Here is an 11,860-nt window from a genome sequence, read left to right as displayed (position 1 = left end):
CTCAGTCAGTAACAAGAGAATAAAAACTAACCGGGTAGAAGAAGAAGAAGAGGGAAGGAATGGGAGGTTTCTTTCGGCCGACTGATGTGCAAAAAGCAAACTGAAAGTATTAAGTTCTCCTGGCTAAAACAAAGACTGTGTTATTGTGAAAAGTAAATATAGACAATGTAGGTTGTGTGAGATATGCAGTCTGCCAAATATATAGTAGTGTAAAGATTGTGAGTAAAATTTTGTGACAGTGGGAAGAGTGTGTAAGTATTTCATGGCACATACACTTGTGTAAGCTAACTGCGTAATTCCAATAAATCAAATGTGTAACGGAGTTTACATAGTTTATTACAACAAACACAGTCATTAATTTATAATAAGGTAAGTAGTGTTTCTGCACTGAACTACCATAACAGATTATCACACGCTAACGGTGAGTATAACAACGTGTACCTGCTGCAGTCTTTTCATATATTGATTTACTCATGTAGCACGTGATCTTCACTGGCTGTAACTTTCATCTACCGACAAACTGCAATAAAAAGAAGACTTATTATTTTCATCTTCAACGATTTCAATTATTTTTCGGAGCATTTATTAATAATGTTAACATTCCGTAGTATAAACTGAGTATTTAAAATCATACAATTATTAAGCTATTAAGTAATGTGTTATTATTATTATAAGTAGTAGTAGTATTATTGATCAATTATCAATCCATAGATTTAAAAGGTGTAGCTGTTTCTCGAATACTTCATTTCTACGAATTATCATAATTTAGTATTTACAATTATTTCTGAATGAAACCAAATACAGTGGTTTGTTTGTACGTTATTGAAGGTCGAGAACTACGCTATGATCAACGTAAAACTGAATATGTCATTCACTTTTTAAGATATAATAATAATATTTGTACCGTTGGAAAGGTCAGATTCTGCTAAATCTCGTTTATTTCATACTGTTTTACCTATCTCTAGCAATCTTATAGATATTTGCCATGAAAGGAATACAGTGAAGCAAAAAACTAAATTCTAAGCAAAATATGCGCCATATTCAAAAATGGCTGCAATGTATGTAAAGAGCAATAATTTGCTATACCTAGCACATCCATTTCCAATAATTTGGAACTAGAACGAACTTGCAGAATCTAGGACAAAATCCCTCCTGTGCATAATCTCCCCCGATCATAATCCCCCTGGATATTATCTCCCACGGACGTAATCCTTTTGACTGAACATAATTCCCCTTACATTTACTAGATTAAAAATCAACCTTACTTGGACAAAAAATGAACATAGCCAAATACACTAATTGCAAGAAATGGTTTTACATAATTTATTATATAAGCAAATAACGATCAAAATTATAAAATTCAATTACGTTATTTCGCTTACCTTAAAAGTTGAAGACTGAACTAACTTCTTTTAGGTGAGTAATATCAGTCATTCTGATATACCAGTAATCTTGGAGCTTTTAAAAATACCTGACCATTTTTGAAACAAACTAAATTAATTTTCACAGCCTGTCAAATAAATACTCAGGTATTACTTTTATTTCACCATTAGTCCACTCTACTTGCAATCCAAATCTGCCCATCATCCAAGTCTACTCGTCATATATTGTTTTTTCCAAAAACCCACCATTAATCCTCTAAACAGAGGTTACAGTCTGAACGTTCATACTGAACATTTTCTTACAAGCGAATTCTACAGACTGTAACAATCAGCTTTCATTACACTAAAAAGATGTTTAGAATTTTACATTTAAAAATAACTCATGTAATGGGCACAGTTTACAATACGAATACATGCACACATGAACAGGTTAGCATAACACAGTTCATCACATAAAACCGGAACTAATTTTCTTAATCTGTTATGATTTGAACACGGGAAACAAATTCGAAGTCAAACATAGAGCAAAGTAAACCTATATTAAACTCAAATCTATTCGTCAGTAGTAACACCAACACTAAATACACACTTTTTACAGTGTACATTTGCAAAGATTCTATACCTTGTATATTTTTGGTAATTCGTGAATAATGAGTTAATTAGTTAATTAGTTGCTGTACAGTTTTGATAAAAAGCAAAACATTCCATCATTATCATGATACAACATAAGCTGCCGGACAACATGGCCTACAGTTTTGAGAAACTGGTTCACACCAATCTCTTTACGCCTATACCTGTTGCAAATTTCGACTAACTGCCGTTGATAAGGAAGTTCCTTCTTTACAGCAGTATACCTTCCACAGTTTTAATAGCAAACTACGGATGCGCCTTCTACGTCGCATTGGAGCGCATCAATTAATTTCCATATACTGGGCTGAGAATACCCAATTATCTTCTTTATTTTATTATTCCAGCCTTCGCTGATGTTGCTTGTCCTGCTTTCCCCGTTAATTGTAGAATCATGCAAATTCCATATACATGTAGAAAACTTTGGAGGTATCCTTTACAATCGGATAGTATCATCTGTTGGGATGTGCCCTGGCGATCCACTTAAGTACGTTATATCAAAAAATTGTAGTAGCTCTTGTCCCTTTTCTTTAGAAGTTTCGATTAAGTGTCGCATTCCAATTCCAACATCATCCTCTGGCAGAAACGCAGGGGCATCCTCTTTCTCAACAAACAACCTAAACTCCAGATCATTCTTACAATGGTTCAACTATCCTAGTTCTTGCACTTTGCGCCAAGTAGATTGTCGTAAATGAAAAAAGCACCCATGAATTCTTACGTTTTCGCCAAAGACTTCGACAACAGCGTTCATTGCAGCAATTTCAAAGTCTATAACAACTAACGAAGGAGATAACTACAGGCCTTGCCGAGAACAGTGATTCAAAAGTTCAGTAAATAATTCGCGATATGTCTCCTGATTCTTTTTGTGCCAAAGAGCGTATATTACTGGAATATCCTTTACATTGACTTTTATATAGATGATATATACCTGTCGGATTTTTTTTGGTGTCACTTGATAAATCCCATCCACACACCAAGTATTGTACTTACTTAATTCTACCAGTATACCTTGTTGTGCAAACAATATCTCCCTATTCTCACTTTCAGTCTCATTATCATAAATAAGAAAAGGCTCCTCTTAAACTGTTCCAGTTGTTTTCCACAAGGAAAAACCTTAGGAGGGTTTTGTGTGCGGGGGGGATTTTTTCCGAATACCAAGTATCTAGCTTCATTAATTGAAAAGTTACTCTCATTTAAAGACTGTGCTATGAATTGTGACGGCGGCCATATTGATGGCATCATATCTCATGCCCCCATCACTGATTTTTAATAAGGCTTCCACATTTTGATTGTGTATGTGGTAGGCTTTCAGAAAAACACTATGTCCCCTTTGGGTTTTGTAGGGTAAACAAATCGGTTCTAGCTTTTGGACTACTATAATCGCGGGAAGTTTCCCAACTCGCTCAGTTCGTCCTTGATGTTCTAGCGTCGTCTCATTCTACTACATCATATGAAAGAGTGTTCTCAATGGTTAACTTAACCCACAAACGCCCCTTGTGCCACCAGTGACCCACTTTATTTTTCACTACGTTACATGGGCTATATCATTCATTTAGCCAAACCCCCGTTGTTCCACTTCAGGCACACTACCCGTTCTCTTGTACGAATTTCGTTCAGTTTTGTTCTCAGGTTTTCGATGTAACACGGTATTGTTCAGGCAGTTGCTAACGAATAAAACTGGTCTTGGGCGTTTGTGAGTTAATAGATACAAAGGCAAGAAAGAGGTTGCAAACAGAAACTCTAATTGCCTATTATTTTCGTCTCAATTTGTCACAGCCAATAGTGGACCCAGTGAGTTCAAACCTTTAGAGTTCATGCTCTGATCAATGAACAAAACTAAGTTGTATCCATCTTAGTTACTAGTGACACATGAGCAGAACATAGTGAGGGTGATAATGTTTTTTAAATTAATTTTCTATGACATAATGTATATAATGTACAATGTATTTAAAATAGTATCGTTAGGTACAGTGTATTTAAAATACAATACAATACAGGTGTACTACAGTGACCATTACAACTTGAAGCAGTGCCTGGTTTATTCTTCGTTGAGCATCTTCCGCTACTTTTAACATTAACGTACAGTCTGGTAGATAAGTGATTGTATAGTGTTTTTGTACCGGAATTTAGATTAGCTTTAGTAGTTAAGAAAAGTAACGTTTCATTAGCCAACCAAAGAACGTGATAATAAGTTGCACCATTGTTTGCTTTGCGGGTCCCCCAGCTTCATTCCGCCTGAGGCCACTATGCAATAATACGTTTTTATTGCATATTGGTTTCGTGCTACAATAAACCCGAAGGCACCCACAGTTTACCTGATCCAATCACCATTTCCAACCTGCTCAACCCAAAGTACCGGGCGCGATTTCTGTTTGTGTTACCCCTTGTAACGGTACAATATTAAGTTGTATTACTAATTTTGACATTACACATTAAATTATGCGTTCATACCGACCTTTTGGCCACATGCACATTAAAAGATTATATTTTCATGCCTTTGGAAACAAAAACCCAAAAGAAACCATGCATAATTAGCTATTTATATATAATGTAAGACAATTCAATTCCATTACACATTCATCACAATTATTTTTATATTAATTGTAGGAAATATACGCATATTTGAGGCCCTTCCAACGTGAACGCGGTCGACACGTCTGGATAATGTTCATGTAGGGAAAAACCCTTTATCCTTTGTACTAATCTGATTTAGTTGTTTACGTCCATTCTATTTTCTTAGGTAAGAAGACACATCTCATTAGGCAAGCACCATTATATTTGACGAGTTTCCAATTCTCCACTTCATCGTTTTCGAGTTATTTAAGTGTACTTTTAGGAATCTCATTCTTTGAGGCACCAATAATTTTTATGCAACTCTCTCAATCCTCTACTTCTTCCACCGTCGTCCATCACTAGTAATGTGTCGATCATAAACGATTCCATTATTATGAACGAACCCTGGCGTGAATCAAATGAATTATGATTTTTGCCAGAAATGAATCGATTCTTCTAATGAATAATTTGTAGTTTTCACTGAATTGCTTGCCGTGATCGAAATGAATTGAAAATCACAAATTGCCAGGACAGCTTGTGTGAGAGAATTGGTAGGGTTGCTTCTGCGAATGCGCTTGCAGTTCACGGGGAGTGAAAAAAGGAAAGAATATCATACGCGCGCTTTTTCTTCCTGCTTTAGTAGGTGCATGCGTTTTGTGTGTGTGTGTGTGTGTGTGTGTGTGTGTGTGTGGTGTGTGTGTGTGTGTGTGTGGATGGATGCTACGTTGTTACAAACCGATTACTTTCAAAATAAACTTTCCTGTTGCTTGTTTCTCGTCGTGAAGTGCTGACAGTGTTGCTCAATTAGATGTAATACGATTTCGTAGTTACTATCAGCATACTCTTGATAAGCATATATCCATTTTATTAAGATACTGTACGTATATTGGATAAAACTATTATCCTCACTTTCAGCTACACTAGCCACAAAGGTCAAATTTAATGTTTCATAATCAACTCAAAGTATTATAGGCCTATTATATTTAATGTAAATACAGTATTTACACAGAAAAAGTGCCCTGCAAAATATTTGTATTGTGCATAATGGATTTTAAAAATGTATATATAGAAAGACGAACATAGATTCTTTCTCGAAGACAGTATATTGATCTTTCAGTAGAAATACATGTCCACATGGAACAAAGCTTAGTAGTACCTACTTTTTACTTTACTACGTACTATTGAAACAGACGTGAAGATACAAATGGTTTTCTGAGCTTCCATGTAAACAAGGGGATCGATTCTCGACGGGAGCTCGTGTGGTTCGGATTTTATATGTAATCAGTAGTTCCACGTCTCATATAGCCTCGCTGTTGAACAGGACATTAAACTAAAAACAATTCAAGTTTAACTAATAGTTTTCTCTTAGGAATATAGACAAACTGTGATGATTTCAGGGTTGGCAGAGGAGAAAATCCTGCGGGTTAAGAAGTTTCCTCAGGGGCATTTCTCAGATTGGGTTCAATTTCGGTTACCAGTATTTTCGCAAATATATGTTCACCTTTTGCTTATTGAGGCAGTGATAGCTCAGGGTAAAGCGTTCATCTCTAGTGGATGGGATCCCTGGTTTTCTATTTGCGCCAATTGTTGCCTCAAGCCCTAATATGAAAACAGGATGCCTAAATAACAACAATGTGAGTATTGTTAGCGTTAACTTCATAATTGCACTGAAGCTTACAAGTTCAAGAGATATTCCACTCACTTCAATGCAACGCTGTCCGTGTCATTTGGCAAAGATGATACACAAGATTGCATTTCCTCACAATGCGCAGAAAAGAAGTGCAGTTGCCCAAGCGTTTCATAAGATCGAATAATTCCCACTAAATTCATATGTTCGAATAACTCATGTGCGCAAAATAGATGCGCGAAAACCTAACTGATTCAATGAGCGGGTTATTCTCAACCAATTCACTTGCGCGAAGGGGATGCGCTGACGGCCAATTCATATGAACGAATTAAATGATCGAATCATTTTAGTGAATTAAAGTAAATGAATTGAGTCTCCGAAATGAATCATTTTGCCGAGCACTATCCATCACCTATTGAATTCACTGTTGCCAATCACTTTCCACCGTTGTGCTCTCAACCACCACAATGGATAAAGTAATAGTTAAATATAGCCATGAAGCACTGTGGTTAAGAATGCATAGGAAGGAAAACTTTACTCTTTGGGTTACATTCCATAACCATATTTGGAGAAGTTAAAGGATTTTCTGCGTCGCAAAGGCGCACACATACATATACACTTTGGTCTGTTTGCGAAGAGAAAGTTCTCAGAGCTGCCTTTATACGAGATTCACTTAAAAAGTTAAAATTTTTATCACTAATCTTAAATGAGTTATCCTTTAGTGTTATAAAATGATATATTAATAATTTAGCACCGCGCTTGGTAAACATGCCTATTATATATTAATACTATTACTACTACTAACTATTATTATTGCAGTGGTGATAATACTATCAATGGCACAACAAAACCTGAAATTTCTATTACAAACAAAGCTGTACGGAAATTTCACGTGAAAAACGATAATTTTCCTGCATTGGTACGATAACATCGTGTAGGGTACTTGACAACGTTCGATAATGCTAAGTTTAAAACCCTATAATAAACAAAGACGCGGGGAGTTCGACAATGGCAGTTACTGCCAGTGCCGCGTATGTTGTGGTGCGATGTGAGGAAGAGAGTTCAGTGGGATTTCCTATACCTACACTACACTTACATTTTCTTTTACATTTACACGTACATACATCCCCTCCTTTTTCATACTCTATCTTTTTTCATTTTATATTTCCCACATTTCTCTAAGCTTTTGCGTTGTTCAACTTGGCTTACAGCCCTCTTTGATTGTCTGAACTTCTTTCCCGATTCTGACCTTATCCTAATTTTGATTTTCTTTCCAGATTGTGTCCTTTGTTCCCAAATGTGTCCTGTATTTTATTCAATTTTGTTCCTGAATCACATATCAACAATGTGAGGTGCAAATAATACAATTTTGCAATTGTAGCACATAAGATTTTTGCACCTATCTTTTTGACCGATAATGCTCTAAGATAAAGACAAAAAAAAAAAAAAAGACGCGGCAGTCTTTTGTGGAGTTTATCCAGCAATTGTGGGTGAAGTAGTTGACAAAGTTTTCATTTTTCAATACGATTCAGGTTAGTACTTCATGTCGAGCATTATCCTTAATAGTCAGTTAAATAAAAGCTAACGACGCTGGCAATAATATAAATTTGGTAACATTGTTTTTACATGCGATTGACAGTTTTCATCCAGTTTGTTATATTTGGGATAATTTTAGAACTAGTTGGCCAAAAGTATGTGAATAACAGCGTGTTTACATGAGAAATGAATTCATGTTACATAAACGTAAGTACCGTATGAAGGTTAATTATTGCAGGTACTACTGTATACATGAGAACCCCCTGATCTGCGGTTCTTCTGTGTTCTATTACCACTTCAACATGAAATACCATAAATTTTCTACGTAGTGCAATAGTAAGAAGTATCCATGTGCACAAGACATGCGATATGCGTTAAATTCCCCCTCCCCCCACACACATATAGTCAGATAAAGTACAAGGGCACTACACATGCAGATACAAAGTAAAGGTACGTTCTTTTTTATTTTCGTATCACTCGATAAGTAAATAAAAGTCGCTTTGTTACGCCCTTGGTAAGTACGTAGATACTCAATGAATAATCCCTAAAAGTATGAGCGTCCTGCTCCTTCGGGAACTGACGCGGCTTTACGTACTATATTCCTTCCATTTAGCGGAACAGTGCATACCAGTATAAAAGTATGAAAGTAAAGTGTGTGAATATTTATTTCAAGTATCACAAGATCCTACATAGCATGCGACATACCAATTCTGAGTTGATTTTGAATTTGGGGGGTGCGGTGGCTCAGTGGTAGAGCGTTCACCTCTGGTGCTTGGGGTCCTGAGTTCGATCCCAGCCCACGCCAAGTGAACTTTGTGGTGGACAAACACCGTGCTCGTGGGTTTTCTCGGGGTTCTCCCACTTTCTTCATTGCACCATTTCACTCATCATCACTGTCTCCTTTAGCCTAACCGGCATAAACGTGGGACGTAAAACTCAGATTTTTTTATTTTGAATTTAACGTCCCGTTCAGCAACTAGGCTATATGAGACGTGGATCTACTGATTAACGTGGAATCCGAACCACATGAGCTCCCGTCGGGAACTGAAACCGGGTTTCCCGCGCCAAAGGTACGTACGCTAACCGCTTAGCCACGAAAGAGCTCATATCAATTCTGAATTTCGTACCTCTTTATGTAGGGGAAAAAAAGGAAATACAGAACTTTCTTCAAAGACACGGACTAATCAAATTAAGAACTGAATGCGGAAAGTGATAGGAAATTGAAAACAACAATATGAGGAGTACATATTAATTTCATTGTGAACATCGCCTAAACGGTAAGAAATGCTGCTGGAAGAAATTTCCGTCCGGCCACTCTGAAAACTGAAAAAAAACACGTAAATGTATTGCATTTGGTTATATTTGGTTGAATTAAAGGCAAATTTTTACTTTGACTCAAACAGTGACTTCAACCGATTCATCTGAACTAAACTACGTTAGATTACGTTACATTTGCCGTGCAGTATTACTTTAATACGGATCCATAGTATACGTCTTAGTAGTAGTAGGAGCAGGAGTAAGAGTAGTAATAGTAGTAGTAGGAACGGGTTACAGGCGGTTGGCTGGGTTCTCTTCTCGACATGAAATGGGCAAATTAGAGACTTCCGAACTTTTATCTGTACATTTTACAATTTATGAATCCGTATAGTAAAACAAGTGTGACCTCTCCGCGAAATAGTCCATCCGCCTCCACATGCAGTGCCGTTAACATCAAAAACAATCAACAAATACAACCACTTTTTTAACTTTTACTATTTCCCTTACCTGCCTTGTCTCATTCTTCCTCACAAACTTAAATAACTTCTTCAATTGACCCGGTAAATTTCCTAAAGTTGGTCCCGCGTTACGGCACGTAACCCGAAATTGCTGTAAAAGGAACATCCACTTCTTTTTCATTATCCTCGCTTACTGGTATACCCACCATCGCTGACGCGCGTGTTTTCTTCGGACGCGTAGGCCAACCAGCTTCTCCGTACCCTGACTTGGTTAGATAGCATTCGCTCTTTTTAGTGGCCATTTAGCACAGGTATGCTTTTGCACTCTCTTTCTTATGTTGTTCATCCGAAAACCGTATTTGTAAGCAAATCGAAAGGGTTGTAATTTTTCAAAAGAATAGAGCAAGAAAGTATGAATTTTAGGCAAAAAATTCTGGCCTGCCAGATCCGAACTAAGGAACCGAAATTTGCCTAAACTAACGTTACATAACCAAAAGTAACCTACATCATAAAATGGGGAAAGAAAGTTCGAACTTTAAGCAAAGAGTTCTGGCCCCCCAGTTGAAAAAATATGCCGTTATATTTTAATGGCGCGCACGCTATAATGACTCTGTATTCGCTTTAAATAGTCACACTTCTTAATTTTTGTTCTGTGTTAATACTTTCATTACTTCTTCAGCTCTTTCAAAGAAATTACGATAACAGTTTAAAGTTGAAGGCCAAAACTAAGACAAAAAAAAAAAAAAAAAAAAAAAAAAAAAAAACAGCTGAACTGAGTTGATAGTGGTTACTGGCAGTTGATATTTGGGTATGCAGTTTTACTATACGGATCCACAGATTGTAAAATGAGTGGAGAAATTTGGGGAAGTCTTTAATTTGGGCATTTTGTGTCGAGAACAGACTCAAACAAACTCCTACGGGACTTTTAACCCGTTCGTATTACTACTACTTATAGTATGGATCTGTATAATAAAACAACGAATATTTGAGTTCACATAAGTCTGGTGAACATTTTAACTAATTTAGCGCCAGATTACCGAACTTCAATTTTATAGTGACTTATGTGGGAAAAGAAAGCGAACTATTCCTCATGAAGACAGAAAACAACGTGCCCTCGGGAATACTATGTGAATAAAATTTTGGAAACTTAACTCAGCCTAATTTCATGTAAGGAATCAAAACGTTCGAATTTGAGTAGAATATCGCAAAAAAGTTGGTGAAAAAGCTGATCCCCTATCGCTAAACAAAAGCCGAAATGATGATGTGTGAATTTACTCCAGTTGAGGGTTAGTAGTTTCCATCGAAATTAATATGAAATACTTTTTTATTCCTAATTTCTAAGTTAAATATTGCTTTATTGTTACACTCTGCATTCAGTTTTAACGAGAGCCCGGAAATCTAAATTCTAAATCCCTAAATTTTTCCGATTGTCTAGTATAATTAATGCATTCCTATAGTGTATAATAATTTGTAATTTACTTATGCTTCGATAGCAAGTACGGAAGTTTAATTATTTCGAAATTCACCTTTAGATCGGAACAGAGCGGAAGTGAGGAGAAGTGAAGTGAAGCGTGTTGGTTTGCTTCAGACCAAGCAGTTTTCATATCGCGCCCTAAACGGAGGTAAAAACGAGGGAAGAGAAAAGATAATTTAATTTTCTGTTTTGAAGTAGTAAAGAAAAATATTATGAGATCGAGTAATATTCTTTCGTCCCTTTAAAAAAAAAGGGTATTGCTTGTTTCTCGTAGAACTTATGATGAGAATATTCAAATATTCAGAAAGAATATTAATTTGTAATATTGAGAATAATTTTAAGTTTTGACATGCAATGAAAGGGTTAATGGACCGTTATCTAACGTGTTTTATTTTATGATAATTATAACAACAAACAATGTCACATTTTGCTTCAAGCTATTACAAAGCACTAAGAGAGGAAATATTTAATCCTTTTTGTAGTGTTGGTGCCGTTAGCTCATGCAGAAACATTTCAAACAATTGACACAACAAATTAATGAGAGCCTTAATTTTTTCAATGATTTTACGAACAAAGTTAACAAATCTATTGACTTGTAGTGATAGTGGAGTATTTTGATCTGTCTATGAAAAACCTTCCAACTATCTAGCAATAGCCAATATCATTATAACAAGAACAGAAGGAGAAGGAAAGGAGAACTTACTTGCCCAGGAGAGTGTGCTGCCATTCGTGTACTTCAATAAGCCAATCTAAGTTCAGGTATCCAAATCTTAACGTGTTTTTGGAAGAGTGGCTTTTTATACTCTTTAGACAGGACACTTTCCCTTTCACCAGAAGTTTACAATCTTTTACAAGGCTGATGAACTTCCTGACGTTTATGGAATATTGCTATTTCTTTTATACTTTTAATCTTTTGAAATGAGACTTAAAATGTTTTAATTATACT

At 36.1% G+C, this 11,860-nt stretch overlaps 1 protein-coding gene across 3 annotated transcripts in view; it reads left to right on the top strand.

The window, feature by feature from the left end:
* Positions 1 to 7,614: 7,614 nt before the first annotated feature.
* LOC145683750 (uncharacterized) overlaps positions 7,615 to 11,860 on the top strand; it is a 39,183-nt gene continuing 34,937 nt past the window's right edge. Inside the window, exon 1 of one of the 3 annotated variants that reach the window (XM_081755288.1) lies at positions 7,615 to 7,721. The gene's annotated coding sequence lies outside the window, so the exon portion shown is untranslated. Of the gene's footprint in view, positions 7,722 to 7,784; positions 7,933 to 11,860 lie in introns of those variants that run through there. The other 2 variants (XM_081755289.1, XM_081755291.1) reach the window with 2 other exon arrangements.

The sequence above is a fragment of the Thermobia domestica genome, chromosome 4, assembly GCF_964235325.1.
Source record: "Thermobia domestica chromosome 4, izTheDome1.hap1.1, whole genome shotgun sequence".
In the NCBI taxonomy this organism is placed as follows: domain Eukaryota; kingdom Metazoa; phylum Arthropoda; class Insecta; order Zygentoma; family Lepismatidae; genus Thermobia; species Thermobia domestica.
Note: the sequence above shows the minus strand (reverse complement) of the source record. Positions and strands in the feature narration are given on the sequence as shown.